We start from the raw sequence: 19,058 nt of genomic DNA on the forward strand, positions 1-19,058 counted from the left end.
ACATTTTTGAAAACTAGACACCTAGGTGAATCCAGAATGGGGTGACTTGCATGGATTTCCTGAGGGTTTTTTATGCACAATGGCCTGCAAACCTCAAACTTTGCCTAAAATCATGCATTTCCCTCACATTTCTGTAATGGAAACTTACAGAATCCGCAGGAATCCACACAATTCCTACCATCTAGCATTGCTCCAGTTATACCAATAAAATTGCTGCCCTACTTGTGTGGCTGGCCTAGTGCCCACAACAGGAATGGATCAAACCAAGGACAATGGGAGCACGTTCTTGAGGACCCCTGTAGACCTTGGTTGGACCCACTGTTGTCTTTGAGATAGGAATGTGCTGTAGAGTGGTTTTTGAGACTGGGGCACAGCTAGGATTATAGCTGGCCACCCCTGTAGAGGGGTGTTTCAAGTACATGGTCAGAGATGAACCCTCATCCTTTTTCTGGGACTGTAATCTAAATAGGTTCAAAGTAAACAATGTAGTGTGACTAACTCCAGCTGTCCGAATATGGAAAACAAGTTTATGTGCTGAATTTGAATGTTTTGTTGACTGCCTTTTTTGGATGTTCAAGGCATTTGAATGGGGCTAAAGAATAATCAATGAGTTGGTAAGTAATGACTTTCAGGAATACGAACTGTTTTGCTCATCATGTTCAACTGTTGCTTCCCATGACAATAACACAGATGCCAAATGTGTAAACTTCTCTCTGTTGGCTTTGCAAAGAGACAGATCTCTTTAGCTCAGAAGAAAAGTTTTCAGACTTTTTCGGAGAGGTCACTAATGAGTTTGTGTCTCAATATTCAGCTTTTCACCTGACTGTAATTAAACACTAGGGATAAAAACATGTTTTAGTGAACTGTGCCCTGTTGTTCTTCTCCAGAGATCTATGTACAATCCCCAAGGCCTGGCATCAGTGCGCAAAACCTCTTTACAAAAGTTTGCAGCACAGGCTGCAATAGAGTTCAGGGTTTAGGGATTTGCTTGATTGGTAGTGGTGAGTAGTCTTGGGCTGCTTCCAGCAAAACCAAAGTTTACTCTGATCTCAAATGACCGATTATTGCACCATCTTCATTAGGTGGTTGCCTGAGAGTCGATCTGTAGCAAACGTTTATTGAGTTTATTTCAAAGGCTTAGCTTTATCTGATTTCTAATCTGTGAATTTGGTCATACTGAGTTACAGTTATCTTAAGTAAGTATAACATATGCCCTAAAGTAATTATAACTCACATCCCACCATGCACAAAGCTGTCATCAATGATGTCATAAGATGTTGCGGCCAGCTCCCCATCCAGCACCCTTTGTGGTGCTGGCAGGAGCCAGCATTTTTTGTAAAAGTGGGTGCCCCAGTGCCCACCCAGGACACCTACAACACAGTACTCATTAGGGGCGATGGGGGGTGAAGGGGGTGGGGGGAGCTCCAAGGTCCCCATGGCCCCTGCCCGCTCCACAGCCAGCACCTATTGTAGTAATAGCAGGAGGCGGCTCTCTGACTTTGCTCCTTCCCAGGCGGGAGTTAAGTTGTATTCATTTCTTAGGTGACTGTTGGAAATAAAGATTACATTCCCTGCTTGCAATATTCTGGTTAGGAAACACCAGTGTCCTGGGGTATGGGGTCCCCAGGACACTGCACCAGTATCAGGCTCTGGTGGATAAGAAATCTAAGGCTGGGGGGTGGCTGGGGGGGGACTGCAGTGATGCCCCCTTCCCAAACAAAAACACTAGTTCCCACAGATGGGGTCTCTCGGGGAGAAGAATTGTGCCCCCATCTCAATTTTATAAAAACTGACCCTGTAGAGTGGGTCCCCAGGGCCTAAAAAAGGACCAGGGAGCGGGATGCATGCCCAACTTGGCAAAAATATATTAAAGCACACCTTCCCTCACCCCAAATCCCAAGGAGTCCCCTGGCCCATCCCGGGATGCTGAGATTTAAAAAGGGCAGGGGCTGTTTTTTAAGATGGTGTCATGGATGCACTGTGCTCATTAAAAACTAATAATAATAATTTTGGCCCCAGGAGAAGCCTTTCTGAAACCCCGCCACGAGGCCTGGGGGGGAGGGGGAAGGGTATCCCAACCGTACACACCTTTGATTTAAAAAAAAAATTAAAATACTTTTTATATAAGTACAGGGCACTGAGTCCTAAAATGACTGCTGTCACATCTTTGCTGATGTGGGGGCAGCCAATCAGATCACACTTTTTGATCTGTTGGATCTGCAGATCCTCAGAGAGATGACATAGGCATATATTTTGAACCTTGATTTCTCAAAAACTAGTGAATGGATTTACACCAAAAAAAACATGCTTTCTGTAACAAGATCTAGCTTTCCGTCAAATCTGGTGTACTTCCATTCAACAGTTTTGTGGCATCGCTGTTTTATTTTCCTGTGGAATATTGCATGAGGGAACCTCTTTTTCTCTGCCCCTCTTGTCAGATCACCCTGAAACTTTCCAGAAAGGAGCTGTGGTGGGTGATTTTTTTTAAGAAACGTTTTGATAAGATTCTTCCAATGGCACCAAAGTTATTAGCAAACCAACAAATGTTTTCCTATGAGAACTTGGTGCCAACTATAAATACAGAGTGGCGACCACCTATATTCAATATATAGTTATGTATGGCAATAACATCTTACTTTATATATTTTTTTAAACCTTAGAAATTCACTGACAAAACAAAGGCTAAAGTGTTGTTAGTTGCAAATGTCAGTTGGAACGTTTTCAAATTAAAAAACACTGAAATTCACAAGGTATAGTTAGCTAAAGTAATTGTCACTCGCACCATGAAGGAACTATAAATCGCAACCTCCCCATGCACAGTGTTGTTATAATTAATGTAATTTCAGGTGTCATCAGTGATGTTATCAATGTGGTTATTTAACATGTCATAAATTATGTAATATATGACGGTATAAGCAGTGCATGACAGGGGAGTAATTTTAGTTACTTCATGTTTTGTGTGGATCCGTTTTGTGTAGAATTGTCTAACATCACCAAAGGTATTAAGAAAGCAAAAAAAGGCTTTACTATGGACATTCCCCCAATTTAATTAATATGTATCTATATTTACTAAAGAGACTAAAGTAGAAGGGTATTTTTTCTAAACAAGAGCTTTCTTTTGCTAAGATGTCTAGGTTATTTTACTTTTTTCTATAGCCCTGCTGCATCAGAAAGGCATTACTACGATTTATCCAGAATAGTGGAAATAATGCAATTGTTAGTGCAAACAGACGGTGGGGAAAAAAGAATACAGTGGCAATATGTCTGCACGCAAGGGTGGTTTGGGGTGTAGCCAGAGATGATATTATGTACCAATATTAAGGCTTTAAATTAGCTGTTTCAATGATGTGAAGCAACATTTACCCATAATTCATTAAACCTCATTCCCTTGCATCATGTTCTAGTTCATTAAGACTAAGTAGTTGGGTTTCACTTTAAAGAAATCTGACATTGGTTGTTGTTAAATGGAGATATAAGCGTGTTTCAAATCCTTTTTTAATAAAATTAATTTAAGCGTTGCATATTCCACTATTTCACGTGAGATTTCTGCTTCATTTCAAATAATTGGGTCTCTTAATGGTGCTCAACATATTTTGTTTGTTTCTTCATTATTTCTTTACATTCTTGTGTATTTCAGGTGCTAATGTTTCTTCTTGCTGAATTTTATCATCCAGTATTTGTTGGTAAATTGGTAAGATTAAACATATTTTGGGACAGGAAATGTACTGTGCAAGGTAAATGGGCTTGAGTACTCGTCTGCATGTGAAACCAGCATCCTGACTTATTGTGGGTGTGGCGATATGCTAACAACAATGCAAGGTCTTTGAACAGTGTGGTATGCAGTGGAAGATAGGTGATAGGGTACAGTTGGAGGAAGAATGGAGCCCTGAAAGGGCCCACCTGCTGTAGCCTAAGAGCCTAACATGAAATTAAGAGCTTACCTTTTACCCTAGGTGGCTCCAGACTCTTGTAGATAGACCCTGTCCTCTAGCTTCAATTTTCTTTTAGCGAGTTGCTGTGAACCTGCAGGATAATGCAGCAATACCCTGGTGGCATGTGGGAGCCATTTCTGGCAGAGGATAAGGCCTCAGCCCATGGAGGCATAATTTGGAGCTATGCACCCTCAATTCCAACATCAAGTGATGTCAGCTAAAGATGCTAGGCAGGAGGAGCCCAGTGAGGAAGGTGGGCAAGGTCTGGCAAGTACAATGAACCAGCTAAGCTAAGTTATAAACTGAGGCGTGTATGGTCCTAAGCCTAAGGTCAATGCTATAGAGACTGTTTTATGGGCAGTATTGTAGAGAAAGCACTGTGTAGGTAGTATTGTGGAGATAGTGTGAAATCTCCTTTACTATTAACATTACTCTGAAACGACCAACAGAGCTTCCGGCAGTTAATTAAGGTGATTGTAGCACAGGCTAGTCCATTCATTTGGAGAGTCCTGTGTGCCTTGTTAGTGTCAGTGTACTGCAATTGTTGCTCATTGCTTCATTTGCACTCACATGTTGCATGTTGGGCTCATAAGTCACAACCAGGTCATTGTTCTGTTGAGGGGCGTGTGCCCCATGACAAGCAGGAATGCATGAGGCCAGACTGGGTGTAAGAAGGATAGCACACGATATTTAGGAACACTGGTTAAAGGCATTCCACATATTTTCTTGCACCCAGAGCACAGCGGCCACCAGAGATGACCCACATCCTGCTAGTGAGATGGTTGAGGTGATAAACAGAGATCTTACTGCAATGTCCATCACCAGTTAAATGGGGACTTTACTCTCTGATGCAAGTCAGTCTTCACTGGAAGAAGAGGTTTTGGTGTTTGGGAGTATCAAAGTGGAATTTGATTATGAGAAAGCATCACCAATACCTTGGATTCCAGACCTGGGTGTTCGAGGGGAGGCACTAGCTACGCAGACTTTCCATCATTGAGGATAGTAGGCGGATATTCGATTTGGACAAATCTAGGGACGATGCAGAAGCAGTACCTAAGGCCTCCTGGTTAATGTAGAAAGAGGATTAGGACTGGACTATCTCAATGGACACTGGAGAAAGAAATTAGACTGTGATGTTCCAGAGTATACTGTGTCCTGAAGTCATGGGAAGTGAAAACAGTGCCTGCCTGGGATTTGTCTAATTTTAGACCTATTTCTTTTTTACCTTATTGTTGAAAAAATCCTAGAAAAAGCCATCACATTCCAGCTTCAAAACTCTGAATGCCGACAATCTCCTTTGCCATGCAAAGACAGGCTTTGATCTGGCTGAAGCATGAAACTCACGGTTTTGTTCACTCTATATGTTCTTTGCAGAGGAGCAGATGGCGGCAATGTTGGGGCCTTGATTTTCCTAGACTTGTATTCTGCATTGAATACCACTGACCATCAGCCCCTCCTGCAGAGGCTCCATGAAGCAGTTTGCTGTGGCAAAGTGCTAGACTAGCTTTCTACATCTCTGCTGAATCGATCACCAAGATTTGTCATTGCCCAAATATTTATAACCTGTCTGTGGCCATAAATGGGATGACTCACAAGGACCTATCCTTTAACCTCCCATATTCAGTATCTACTTGCAACCTCTTCCACTCTTTTGTATGCTCAAGGCATCAGGTTACATGTGTATGCTGATGATACTCAGCTACTTTTTTAACTGGGCAGACCCCCTCCAGCCTCAACCATTTCACATCTAGCCTGGCCACTATGTGTTGCTGGATGTAAGGAAATGCCTCCTTGGCATGGTTACCCCCTGACTTTTTGCCTTTGCTAATGCCAAGTTATGATTTGAAAGTGTGCTGAGGCCTGCTAACCAGGCCCTAGCACCAGTGTTCTTTCCCTAACCTGTACCTTTGTTTCCACAATTGGCGCACCCTGGCATCCAGGTAAGTCCCTTGTAACTGGTACCCCTGGTACCAAGGGCCCTGATGCCAGGGAAGGTCTCTAAGGGCTGCAGCATGTCTTATGCCACCCCGGAGACCCCTCACTCAGCACAGACACACTGCTTGCCAGCCTGTGTGTGCTGGTGGGGAGAAAACGACTAAGTCGACATGGCACTCCCCTCAGGGTGCCATGCCAACCTCACACTGCCTATGGCATAGATAAGTCACCCCTCTAGCAGGCCTTACAGCCCTAAGGCAGGGTGCACTATACCATAGGTGAGGGCATAGGTGCATGAGCACTATGCCCCTACAGTGTCTAAGCAAAACCTTAGACATTGTAAGTGCAGGGTAGCCATAAGAGTATATGGTCTGGGAGTCTGTAAAACACGAACTCCACAGCACCATAATGGCTACACTGAAAACTGGGAAGTTTGGTATCAAACTTCTCAGCACAATAAATGCACACTGATGCCAGTGCACACTTTATTGTGAAATACACCCCAGAGGGCATCTTAGAAATGCCCCCTGAAAACATACCCGACTTCCAGTGTGGGCTGACTAGTTTTACCAGCCTGCCACACACCAGACATGTTGCTGGCCACATGGGGAGAGAGCCTTTGTCACTCTGTGGCTTGTAACAAAGCCTGTACTGGGTGGAGGTGCTTCTCACCTCCCCCTGCAGGAACTGTAACACCTGGCGGTGAGCCTCAAAGCCTCACCCCCTTTGTTACAGCACCCCAGGGCACTCCAGCTAGTGGAGTTGCCCGCCCCCTCCGGCCACGGCCCCACTTTTGGCGGCAAGGCCGGAGGAGATAATGATAAAAACAAGGAGGAGTCACTGGCCAGTCAGGACAGCCCCTAGGGTGTCCTGAGCTGAGGTGACTCTGACTTTTAGAAATCCTCCATCTTGCAGATGGAGGATTCCCCCAATAGGATTAGGGATGTGCCCCCCTCCCCTCAGGGAGGAGGCACAAAGAGGGTGTAGCCACCCTCAGGACTAGTAGCCATTGGCCACCTACCCCCCCAGACCTAAACACACCCCTAAATTGAGTATTTAGGGGCTCCCAGAACCTAGCAAGATAGATTCCTGCAACCTGAAGATGAAGAAGGACTGCTGACCTGAAAGCCCTGCAGAGAAGATGGAAATACCAACTGCTTTGGCCCCAGCTCTACCGGCCTGTCTCCCCACTTCAAGAAAAAACTGCAACAGCGACGCGTTCCCCAGGGTCCCGCGACCTCTGAAGCCTCAGAGGACTACCCTGCATCTAAAAGGACCAAGAACTCCCAAGGACAGCGGCTCTGCTCCAAAGAATAAACATCTTTGCAACAAAGAAGCAACTTTTAAAGATCACACGTTTCCCGCCGGAAGCGTGAGACTTTGCACTCTGCACCCGACGCCCCCGGTCGACCTGCAGAGAAACAACACTACAGGGAGGACTCCCCGGAGACTAAGAGCCTGTGAGTAGCCAGAGTTGACCCCCTGAGCCCCCCCAGCGACGCCTGCAGAGGGAATCCAGAGGCTCCCCTTGACCGCGACTGCCTGCTTCAAAGAACCCGACGCCTGGTAAAGACACTTCACCCGCAGCCCCCAGGACCTGAAGGATCCGACCTCCAGTGCAGAAGTGACCCCCAGGTGGCCCTCTCCCTTGCCCAGGTGGTGGCTTCCCTGAGGAGCCCCCCCTTGCCTGCCTGCTTCGCTGAAGAGACCCCTGGGTCTCCCATTGAAACCTATTGCAAACCCGACGCCTGTTTGCACTCTGCACCCGGCCGCCCCTGTGCCGCTGAGGGTGTACTTTTTGTGCTGACTTGTGTCCCCCCCGGTGCCCTACAAAACCCCCCTGGTCTGCCCTCCGAAGACGCGGGTACTTACCTGCTGGCAGACTGGTACCGGGGCACCCCCTTCTCCATTGAAGCCTATGTGTTTTGGGCACCACTTTGACCTCTGCACCTGACCGGCCTTGAGCTGCTGGTGTGGTAACTTTGGGGTTGCTCTGAACCCCCCAACAGTGGGCTACCTTGGACCCAACTTTGAACCCTGTAGGTGGTTTACTTACCTGCAAAACTAACAAACACTTACCTCCCCCAGGAACTGTTGAAAATTGCACTATCTAGTTTTAAAATAGCTTATTGCCATTTGTGTGAAAACTGTATATGCTATTTTGCTAATTCAAAGTTCCTAAAGTTCCTAAGTGAAATACCTTTCATTTGAAGTATTACTTGTAAATCTTGAACCTGTGGTTCTTAAAATAAACTAAGAAAATACATTTTTCTATACAAAAACCTATTGGCCTGGAATTTTCTTTGAGTGTGTGTTCCTCATTTATTGCCTGTGTGTGTACAACAAATGCTTAACACTACCCTCTGATAAGCCTACTGCTCGACCACACTACCACAAAATAGAGCATTAGAATTATCTCTTTTTGCCACTATCTTACCTCTAAGGAAAGTTCCTTGTGCATGCTATTTCTTACTTTGAAATAGTACCTACAGAGCCAACTTCCTACATTGGTGGATCAGCGGTGGGGTACAAGACTTTGCATTTGCTGGACTACTCAGCCAATACCTGATCACACGACTAAATTCAAAAAATTATCATTAGAAACACATTTTTGAAAATTGAGCTATTTTTCTAAATTTTTAAAAGTCCTGCTAGGGCCTTGTGTTAGTCCCTGTTAGCATTTATTTTAGAGTTTAAAAGTTTTGTAAAAGTTTGAATTAAGTTCTAGAGATAGTTTTATATTCTTAAAAAGTATTCCAACTTTTAGAAACATAGGGGGTGATTCTAACTTCGGCGGGCGGCGGAGGCCGCCCGCCGAAGTTCCCCCACCAAAATACCGCTCCGCGGTCGAAAGACCGCTGAGGGTATTTTGGGATTTGCCCTGGGCTGGCGGGTGGCCGCCAAAAGGCCGCCCGCCAGCCCAGGGCAAATCAACCTTCCCACTAAGATGCCGGCTCAGAATTGAGCCGGCGGAGTGGGAAGGTGCGACGGGTGCAGTTGCACCCGTCGCGTATTTCAGTGTCTGCTAGGCAGACACTGAAATACTTTGTGGGGCCCTCTTACGGGGGCCCCTGCCGTGCCCATGCCATTGGCATGGGCACGGCAGGGGCCCCCAGGGGCCCCGCGGCACCCCCTACCGCCATCCTGTTCCTGGCGGGCGAACCGCCAGGAACAGGATGGCGGTAGGGGGTGTCAGAATCCCCCATGGCGGCGCAGCAAGCTGCGCCGCCATGGGGGATTCTAAGGGCAGCGGTAAACCGGCGGGAGACCGCCGGTTTACCCTTTCTGACCGCGGCCAAACCGCCGCGGTCAGAATGCCCTGCGGGGTCCCGCCGGTCTGTCGGCGGTGCTCCCGCCGACCCTGGCCCCGGCGGTCTGAGACCGCCGGGGTTAGAATGAGGGCCATAATGTCTGCTGCAGAAGAGATAGTGATGGAACTCAACCTCACCCCTTACCTGCATCTTAGAATGTCAGAGTTAAGGTTTCTCTGCAAAATCAAAAAGATAAAAACTGGTTCAAACCCTACCAAAGTACAGCTCCAGGAGCTTTTGGCAGAGTTTGCTAAAAACAGTCCCTCTGATGATACCTTCCCAGAGGGGGAAGTTAGTGATGTGGAGGATTTCCCACCTCCAGTCCTAGTTAGGGAGACCAGGGTTCCTCAAACCCTGTCTCCACAAGTGATAGTCAGAGATGCTGCTTCTCTCACAGGAGAGTCCAGCAACTCTGGAAGCATTGAGGGCAGCCTCAATGAAGATGACCTCCTGTTAGCCAGGATGGTCAAAAGATTGGCTTTGGAAAAACAGATCCTAGCTATAGAAAGGGAAAGACAAGATATGGGCCTAGGTCCCATCATTGGTGGCAGCAACACAAATAGGGTCAGAGATTCTCCTGACATTTTTAAAATCCCTTAAGGGATTGTAACTAAATATGAAGATGGTGATGACATCACCAAATGGTTCACAGCTTTTGAGAGGGTTTGTGCAACCAGAAAAGTAAACAGATCTCACTGGGGTGCTCTCCTTTGGGAAATGTTCACTGGAAAGTGTAGGGATAGACTCCTCACGCTCTCTGGAAAAGATGCAGAACCCTATGACCTCATGAAGGCTACCCTGATTGAGGGCTTTGGATTCTCAACTGAGGAGTACAGGATTAGGTTCAGGGTGGCTCAAAAATCCTCGAGCCAGACCTGGGTTGATTTTGTTGACTACTCAGTTAAAACACTGGATGGTTGGATTCATGGCAGTGGTGTAAATGATTATGATGGGCTATACAATTTATTTGTAAAAGAACACCTATTAAGTAATTGTTTCAATGATAAACTGCATCAGCATCTGGTAGACCTAGGACCAATTTCTCCCCAAGAATTGGGAAAGAAGGCGGACCATTGGGTCAAGACTAGGGTGACCAAGAATTCCACAGGGGGTGACCAAAAGAAAGGGGTCACAAAGACTCCCCAGGGGAAGAGTGTTGAGACATCCAAGGGAAAAAGTAAAGAGTCTTCTATAGGGCCCCAAAAACCTGCTCAGGAGGGAGGGTCCAAAGCCTCTTCACAATCCAATTTTGGATACAAGGGTAAAAACTTTGATCCCAAAAAGGCCTGGTGTCGTAGCTGTAATCAGAAGGGACACCAAACTGGAGACAAGGCCTGTCCCAAGAAAGGTTTCACTTCTAACTCTACTCCAGCTAACACTGAAATGGCCAGTCTCCAAGTGGGATCAACAGTGTGCCCAGAGCAAATCAGGGTTCACACTGAAGCTACATTAGTCTCTGAGGGTCGGATGAACTTGGCCAACACTGGATGCCTGGCCCCCTAATATGCAAAAATACAGGCAGCAATTTTTAATTAATGGGACAAGTGTAGAAGGCATGAGGGATACAGGTGCCAGTGTCACCATGGTGACAGAGAAACTGGTTTCCCCTGGTCAATACCTGGCTGGACAAACTTATCCAGTCACCAACGCTGACAATCAGACTACAGTACATCCCATGGCTATGGTAACTTTAGAGTGGGGAGGGGTCAATGGCCTGAAACAGGTGGTGGTCTCCTCAAATATCCCTGTAGACTGTTTGCTTGGAAATGATCTGGAGTCCTCAGCATGGGCTGAGGTAGAACTCAAAACCCATGCAGCCAAGCTGGGTAGCCCTGAACTGGTGTGTGTCAAGACAAGGGCACAGTGCAAGGCTCAGGGTGAAAAAGTGGTGTTGGAGCCTGGAAAAAGGGCCCAACCCTCCAAGAGAAAGGGAAAGAAGACTGGGGAACCAGCTTCAACACAACAAGAGAAAGAGAACCTCTCTTCCCAGGAAGAAGTTCTGCCCTCTGAGGGAACTGAGCCCATGGAGTTAGAACTTTATCAGGTTGAGCTCCTAGGCCCAGGGGGACCCACAAGGGAACAGTTGTGTAAGGGGCAAGAAACATGTCCCTCTCTTGAAGGCCTTAGGCAGCAAGCTGCTGAAGAGTCCAAAGGAAAAATCACTGGAACGCACAGAGTCTATTGGGAAAATGGACTCCTCTACACTGAGGCAAGAGATCCCAAACCTGGTGCCACTAGGAGCGACCCTTGACCCAAGGGTAGGTCGCTCCCCCTGCCGCTGCAGCTCCTCCAGGTTCCTGAGTTCCTGAGACCCACCCCACAGTAAGTACCCCCCACCTCCCAGCCCCTCGTTCTGCCCCGCGCTACTCACCCTCTCTCCTGCTCCTGCTTCTTTTCCTCTTTTCTTCTTCTCTGTTCTTCCTCCTCTCTCCTCGTCTGTATTCTTCTTCTGTACTCCTCTTCTCCCCGTCTTCTCTCCTCTTCTCTTCTTCCTCATCTTCTGCTGTGGTCTTCTGCACTCTGTTTCTTCGTTTTTTGTATCTTCCTCCGTGTTCTTCTGTGTTCTTCTGTGTTTTTCTGTCTTCCTCTGTCTTCTTCTGTCTTCCTCTGTGTTCTTCTGTATTCTTCTCTGTTCTTCTGTCTTCCTCTGTGTTCTTCTGTCTTCCTCTGTGTTTCTTCTGTTCTTCTTTTCTTCTGTTCTTCTGTCTTCCTCGGTGTTCTTCTTTCTTCCTCTGTGTTCTTCTGTATTCTTCTCTGTTCTTCTGTCTTCCTCGGTGTTCTTCTGTATTCCTCTCTGTTCTTCTGTGTTCTTCTGTGTTTCTTCTGCTCTTCCGGTCTTCTGCTCTTCCGGTCTTCAGTCCTTCCGGTCTTCTGCTCTTCTGTTCTTCTTTTCTTCTGTTCTTCTTTTCTTCTGTTGTTCTGTTCTTCTTGTTTTCTTGTCTTCTGCCTTCGGCTCTTCTGCCTCCTCCGTCCTCTTCTCCCCGCGCCTGCCCTCCTGCTCCTGCCTCATCCCCCTCCCCCACTCGCATCCCCCCCCTCTATCTCCCCTATCTAACCCGTTCACTTTCTACCTCCCTGACTCCTCCTATCTACCTATCTCTCCATCTCTCTATCCCACTATCCAACTCCCTCACTCTCCACCTCCTCCTATCTTCCTATCTCTCTATCTTTTTCCCTATCTATCGATTTCTCTATCTACCTTTTCTCTCTACCTATTTCTCTATCTCTCCCCCCCTCCCACCACCCCCTCTATTACCTATCTTCCTATCCCCTCACTCTACCTCTCACCCTCACCCACCTCTACAACCCCCCCCTATCTTCACAACCCTACACCTATCTTTCTCCCTAATCTCCTAAACCTCCTAACACTCTCCCCCCTCCACCCTTAAACCCCCCTCCCCCAGCTCTTCTCACTCTACCTGTCCCCCCCTCCCTCGCGCTTTCCCGCCGCGACCTCCTGCACGCCCCCGCCCCCCAGCTCCCATTCGCCCCCAGCTGACCCCTCCCCCCCCTCCTACCTCATATGGCGGCCGCTGCGCGACAGTGGTAGCGACCCTTGACCCAAGGGTAGGTCGCTCCCCCTGCCGCTGCAGCTCCTCCAGGTTCCTGAGTTCCTGAGACCCACCCCACAGTAAGTACCCCCCACCTCCCAGCCCCTCGTTCTGCCCCGCGCTACTCACCCTCTCTCCTGCTCCTGCTTCTTTTCCTCTTTTCTTCTTCTCTGTTCTTCCTCCTCTCTCCTCGTCTGTATTCTTCTTCTGTACTCCTCTTCTCCCCGTCTTCTCTCCTCTTCTCTTCTTCCTCATCTTCTGCTGTGGTCTTCTGCACTCTGTTTCTTCGTTTTTTGTATCTTCCTCTGTGTTCTTCTGTGTTCTTCTGTGTTCCTCTGTCTTCTTCTGTCTTCCTCTGTGTTCTTCTGTCTTCCTCTGTGTTCTTCTGTATTCTTCTCTGTTCTTCTGTCTTCCTCTGTGTTCTTCTGTCTTCCTCTGTGTTCTTCTGTCTTCCTCTCTGTTCTTCTGTCTTCCTCGGTGTTCTTCTTTCTTCCTCTGTGTTCTTCTGTCTTACTCTGTGTTCTTCTGAATTCTTCTCTGTTCTTCTGTCTTCCTCGGTGTTCTTCTGTATTCCTCTCTGTTCTTCTGTGTTCTTCTGTGTTTCTTCTGCTCTTCCGGTCTTCTGCTCTTCCGGTCTTCAGTCCTTCCGGTCTTCTGCTCTTCTGTTCTTCTTTTCTTCTGTTCTTCTTTTCTTCTGTTCTTCTGTTCTTCTTGTTTTCTTGTCTTCTGCCTTCGGCTCTTCTGCCTCCTCCGTCCTCTTCTCCCCGCGCCTGCCCTCCTGCTCCTGCCTCATCCCCCTCCCCCACTCGCATCCCCCCCCTCTATCTCCCCTATCTAACCCGTTCACTTTCTACCTCCCTCACTCCTCCTATCTACCTATCTCTCCATCTCTCTATCCCACTATCCAACTCCCTCACTCTCCACCTCCTCCTATCTTCCTATCTCTCTATCTTTTTCCCTATCTATCGATTTCTCTATCTACCTTTTCTCTCTACCTATTTCTCTATCTCTCCCCCCTCCCGCCACCCCCTCTATTACCTATCTTCCTATCCCCTCACTCTACCTCTCACCCTCACCCACCTCTACAACCCCCCTCCCCTATCTTCACAACCCTACACCTATCTTTCTCCCTAATCTCCTAAACCTCCTAACACTCTCCCCCCTCCACCTTTAAACCCCCCTCCCCCAGTTCTTCTCACTCTACCTGTCCCCCCCCTCCCTCGCGCTTTCCCGCCGCGACCTCCTGCACGCCCCGCCCCCCAGCTCCCATTCGCCCCCAGCTGACCCCTCCCCCCCCCCCACCTCATATGGCGGCCGCTGCGCATCTGCGCAGCGGGCACGCCGCTGGCGCGCCAGAGGCGCGCCAGAGGCAAGCCCGTCTGCGCCCGTCCGCGCCTGGCCCGCGCCCAGCGCCACGACCCCTGGTTCCCAGCTCTCCCAAGCCCCGATGATCCGCTACAACCCCACCACCCTCCATGCCCTCAACCCAGGACGCTCCAACACCTGCCTCCAAGCTCACCCCAAACGCACCCATGGACCCTTCGCCTGCAACTCCTGCAAACGCATCTTCCACCACGCAACAACTACGACCACAAGCCCACGCGCCATCAACCACCTCACGTGCATCCTAGTCAACGCTCGCTCCGTTCACAAACACGCCGTCGAACTCTGGGACCTCCTAGACTCCACAGCACCGGAAGTCGCCTTCATCACGGAGACCTGGATGAACGCCTCCTCTGCTCCAGACATCGCCACCGCCATCCCCGAAGGCTACAAGATCTCCAGGAAAGACCGCACCAACCAAGTAGGAGGAGGTATCGCCATCGTCTTCAAAGACTCCATCAGTGTCACCACCTCCACTGAAGACTCCCCTCTCGCCGCTGAACACCTGCATTTTCAGATTCGCACCGACCCGAGGACCACCCTCAGAGGATCCCTCGTCTACCGTCCTCCCGGACCTCGCGCCCCTTTCAGCGACGCCATCGCCGACTTCATCTCCCCGCACGCCCTCGCCTCACCGGACTACATCCTCCTAGGCGACCTCAACTTCCATCTGGAACAAAACAACGACCCCAACACCACCACCCTGCTCGACAACCTCGCCAACCTCGGCCTCAAACAACTGGTGAACACTGCCACCCACATCGCCGGACACACACTCAACCCTATCTTCTCCGCCAGCAAACACGTCTTCTTCAGCCACGCCTCCGCCCTTCATTGGACCAACCACAGCTGCGTCCACTTCACATTCCGACGCGAGACCCGCCACCTCCGCACTCGACCCATCCCTCGTCGACAGTGGAACAAGATCCCTGAAGAGCAACTCTTCTCCGCACTCGCCGCCAACCAACCCACCCTCACCACCGACCCCAACGACGCAGCCCTCAACCTCACAAACTGGATCTCCAACTGCGCAGACAACCTTGCTCCCCTCAAACGCTCGCAGCGACAGAACAACACCAAGAAACCCCTCTGGTTCTCTGACACCCTCAAAGAATCAAAGAAAACTTGTCGCGCACTTGAGAAAGCCTGGCGCAAGGACCGCACCGCTGACAACATGACCGCCCTCAAGAACGCTACTCGCGAACACCACCACCTGATCCGCGCTGCCAAAAGGAATTCTTTCACCGACAGACTGGACAAAAACAGCCACAACAGCAGAGAACTCTTCAGCATCGTCAAGGAGTTCTCCAACCCCAGCGCCAACGCCAACGCCGTCACGCCCTCAAAGGATCTATGCGAATCCCTCGCCCCTTTCTTCCATCGCAAGATCAGCGACCTCCACAACAGCTTCGGACACCAGACCCAACCAAACACCACAGAACCCACATCCCCGACCATCACCCTCAACAACTGGACCCACATCAGCGCGGAAGAAACCAAATCCATCATGAACTCTATCCACTCCGGCGCCCCTTCGGACCCCTGCCTGCACTTCATCTTTAACAAAGCCGACGACATCATCGCCCCGCACCTCCAGACCGTCATCAACTCTTCTTTTGGTTCTGCTACCTTCCCCGAATGCTGGAAACACGCTGAAGTCAACGCCCTACTAAAGAAACCTACGGCTGACCCGAGCGACCTGAAAAACTTCCGCCCCATCTACCTTCTGCCTTTCCCAGCCAAAGTAATAGAGAAGACCGTCAACAAACAGCTGACCACCTTCCTGGAAGACAACAACCTGCTCGACCCCTCACAGACCGGATTCCGAACCAACCACAGCACTGAAACCGCCCTCATCTCAGTCACAGACGACATCAGAACCCTGATGGACAACGGTGAAACAGTCGCCCTCATTCTTCTCGACCTCTCGGCCGCCTTTGACACCGTCTGTCACCGCACCCTAATCACCCGCCTCTGCTCCACCGGGATCCAAGACCAGGCCCTGGACTGGATCGCCTCCTTCCTCGCAAACCGCTCCCAAAGAGTCTACCTCCCTCCGTTTCGCTCAGAACCCACTGAGATCATCTGCGGCGTACCTCAAGGCTCATCACTCAGCCCAACACTCTTCAATGTCTACATGAGCCCCCTCGCCAACATCGTACGCAAGCACGACATCATCATCACCTCCTACGCCGACGACACCCAACTTATACTCTCCCTCACCAAGGACCCCGCCAGCGCCAAGACCAACCTACAAGAGGGTATGAAGGACGTCGCAGATTGGATGAGGCTCAGCCGCCTAAAGCTGAACACGGAAGTCCTCATCCTCGGCAACACCCCGTCCGCCTGGGACGACTCCTGGTGGCCCACGGCCCTCGGCACCGCACCGACCCCCGCAGACCACGCCCGCAACCTCGGCTTCATCTTGGACCCTCTTCTCACCATGACCAAGCAAGTCAATACCGTGTCCTCCGCCTGCTTCCTCACCCTCCGCATGCTCCGCAAGATCTTCCGCTGGATCCCCGCCGACACCAGAAAAACCGTGACCCACGCCCTCGTCACGAGCCGCCTGGACTACGGCAACACCCTCTACGCCGGGACCACAGCCAAACTCCAAAATCACCTACAACGCATTCAAAACGCCTCGGCCCGCCTCATCCTCGACGTACCCCGCAGCAGCCACATCTCCGCACACCTGAGACACCTGCATTGGCTCCCAGTCAGCAAAAGGATCACCTTCCGACTTCTCACCCACGCACACAAAGCCCCCCACGACAAGGGACCGGAATACCTCAACAGACGTCTCAACTTCTACGTCCCCACCCGCCCCCTCCGCTCCTCTGGCCTCGCACTCGCCGCCGTCCCTCGCATCCGACGCTCCACGGCGGGTGGGAGATCTTTCTCCTTCCTGGCGGCCAAGACCTGGAACTCCCTCCCCACCAGCCTCAGGACCACCCAGGACCACTCCGCTTTCCGGAGACTCCTAAAGACCTGGCTGTTCGAGCAGCGATAACGACCCCCTTTGTCCCTAGCGCCTTGAGACCCGCACGGGTGAGTAGCGCGCTTTATAAATGCTAATGATTTGATTTGATTTAGGAGAGTGGTAGTGCCTCAGGAGTTTAGGGAGTTCATTCTGACCTTAGCTCATGATATTCCACTTGCTGGGCATTTGGGACAGACCAAGACTTGGGAGAGGTTAGTCAACCATTTCTATTGGCCCAACATGTCTCAGAAGGTCAAGGAGTTTTGTGTCTCCTGTGCCACCTGTCAAGCCAGTGGTAAGACAGGTGGACACCCAAAGGCCCCCCTCATTCCACTTCCAGTGGTGGGGGTCCCTTTTGAAAGAGTGGGTGTGGACATAGTGGGTCTACTTGAACCTCCCACAGCCTCAGGGAACCAATACATACTAGTAGTAGTGGATCATGCTACTAGGTACCCTGAAGCAATTCCCCTTAGGTCCACTACTGCCCCTGCAGTAGCTAAAGCACTCATTGGTATTTTTACCAGAGTGGGATTTCCTAAGGAGGTGGTGTCTGACAGGGGTACCAACTTCATGTCAGCATACCTGAAGCATATGTGGAATGAGTGTGGGGTGACTTACAAATTCACCACACCATACCATCCATAAACCAATGGTCTTGTAGAAAGATTTAACAAGACATTGAAAGGCATGATCATGGGGCTCCCTGAAAAACTCAAAAGGAGATGGGATGTCCTCTTGCCATGTCTGTTTTTCGCCTACAGAGAGGTGCCTCAGAAGGGAGTAGGGTTTTCCCCCTTTGAACTTCTGTTTGGCCATCCTGTCAGGGGACCACTAGCTCTTGTAAAAGAAGGCTGGGAGAGACCTCTTCATGAGCCTAAACAAGATATAGTAGACTATGTACTAGGCCTACGTTCAAGGATGGCAGAGTACATGAAAAAGGCAAGCAAAAACCTTGAGGCCAGCCAACAGCTCCAGAAGATGTGGTATGACCAAAAGGCTGCTATGGTTGAATTTCAGCCAGGGCAGAAAGTCTGGGTTCTGGAGCCTGTGGCTCCCAGGGCACTTCAGGACAGATGGAGTGGCCCTTACCCAGTGCTAGAGAGGAAGAGTCAGGTCACCTACCTGGTAGACCTAGGTACTAGCAGGACCCCAAAAAGGGTGAATCATATGAACCGCCTCAAACTCTTCCATGACAGGGCAGATGTGAATCTGTTGATGGTAACAGATGAGGACCACGAAACTGAGAGTGAACCTCTCCCTGATCCCCTCTCCACAGACCCTAAAGATGGCTCAGTTGATGGGGTGATCTATTCAGACACCCTCTCTGGCCAACTGCAATCTGACTGTAGGAAGGTCCTGCAACAGTTTGCTGAGCTCTCTTCCCTAACCCCGGGTCAGACACACCTGTGTACCCATGATGTGGACACAGGAGACAGCATGCCTGACAAAAACATAATTTTCAGGCAGTCTGACCAAGTTAAGGAAAGCATCAAAGTGGAAGTCCACAAGATGCTGGAATTGGGAGTCATTGAGCACTCTGACAGCCCCTGGGCTAGCCCAGTGGTCTTAGTCCCCAAACCTCAAACCAAAGATGGAAAGAGAGAGATGATGTTTTGTGTGGACTACAGAGGACTTAATTCTGTCACCAAGATGCCCATCCCATTCCAAGGACAGATGAATTGATTGATAAGCTAGGTGCTGCCAGATACTTAAGTACCTTTGACTTGACAGCAGGGTACTGGCAAATCAAAATGGCACCAGGAGCAAAAGAAAAGACAGCATTCTCCACACCTGATGGGCACTATCAGTTCACTGTGATGCCCTTTGGTTTAAAGAACGCCACTGCCACCTTCCAAAAGTTGGTGAATCAAGTCCTTGCTGGCTTGGAGTCCTTTAGTGCAGCTTATCTTGACGATATTGCTGTCTTTAGCTCCAGCTGGCAGGATCACCTGGTCCACCTGAA

This window comes from Pleurodeles waltl, chromosome 4_1, assembly GCF_031143425.1.
Source record: "Pleurodeles waltl isolate 20211129_DDA chromosome 4_1, aPleWal1.hap1.20221129, whole genome shotgun sequence".
Lineage (NCBI taxonomy): Eukaryota > Metazoa > Chordata > Amphibia > Caudata > Salamandridae > Pleurodeles > Pleurodeles waltl.